We start from the raw sequence: 1,074 nt of genomic DNA on the forward strand, positions 1-1,074 counted from the left end.
TTTTGTCTTTTAACGGATGAGTCAGGTGCCAACCATGTTTGCAAGAACTCTCATTTCAATAGTCAGTTCAGATGCTTACATCAGCAGCTGTACACCTTCATCTGTCATGCATTGTTGCTTTCTGGATATTACGACCCCTCTGTTCCAATACTTATCGACATTACCTATCCAGCACTTTACATGTATATATATATATATATATATATATATATATATATATATATATATATATATATATATATGTATGTATGTGTATATATGTGTGTGTCTATATATATATACAGTATATATATATATATATATATATATATATATATATATATATATATATATATACACACACATACTTACACATACACATATATATTATCACTCACACTCCTGATTTCCATATATTAAAAAAATCCCACATATACTTCGATATCAAATTAACTCTGCCGCGGGATCGTAGACGCAATGAGAAATTATTCTTCAATTAGAATATCTCGTCGGCCAAGGATTCGAACCTTAGCAGAGTTGAACCGAACTGACAGTCGACTGATTTATCATCAGGCCATGAAGAAATAAAACTTGATTCCGAATCTTCCATATAGTCTAGACGCCACATAGAGGGCAACTGTGGCACGAAAGTGTATACAGCTGTTCTCTGTAGAGAATGATTATTTGATGTCTAGGGATGCTTTCTAGCTTGGGTATACATTTCTACTATGGGGAGATTTTCTCCAAAATGGCCGCCATGGTGGGCCCTGGACCCAATCGGAAAACTGTCTTCTATATATCTCGTACATCCTTCAGTAACGCATTTTATATTAAAATCTACCTTTGCCTCTGACAAGTGCTTTTCAGTTGCAGTTTAATACTTGATCCTGGACTGTTAGAACAAATAGATTATACATATCAAGATATATGGTCTACCATATTTATGATACACTGATTATCCTTCTGAGTTATAATGTCCAAACACTCGTGAAGCATACTCATCATCTTCCATTATTCCACAAATTTTTCAGCGGAGCATGTTTATTAAAGGATGATGTAGGCATTCTTAATCCGTGTCATTACAGATATGAAGAA

The sequence above is a fragment of the Palaemon carinicauda genome, chromosome 2, assembly GCF_036898095.1.
Source record: "Palaemon carinicauda isolate YSFRI2023 chromosome 2, ASM3689809v2, whole genome shotgun sequence".
In the NCBI taxonomy this organism is placed as follows: domain Eukaryota; kingdom Metazoa; phylum Arthropoda; class Malacostraca; order Decapoda; family Palaemonidae; genus Palaemon; species Palaemon carinicauda.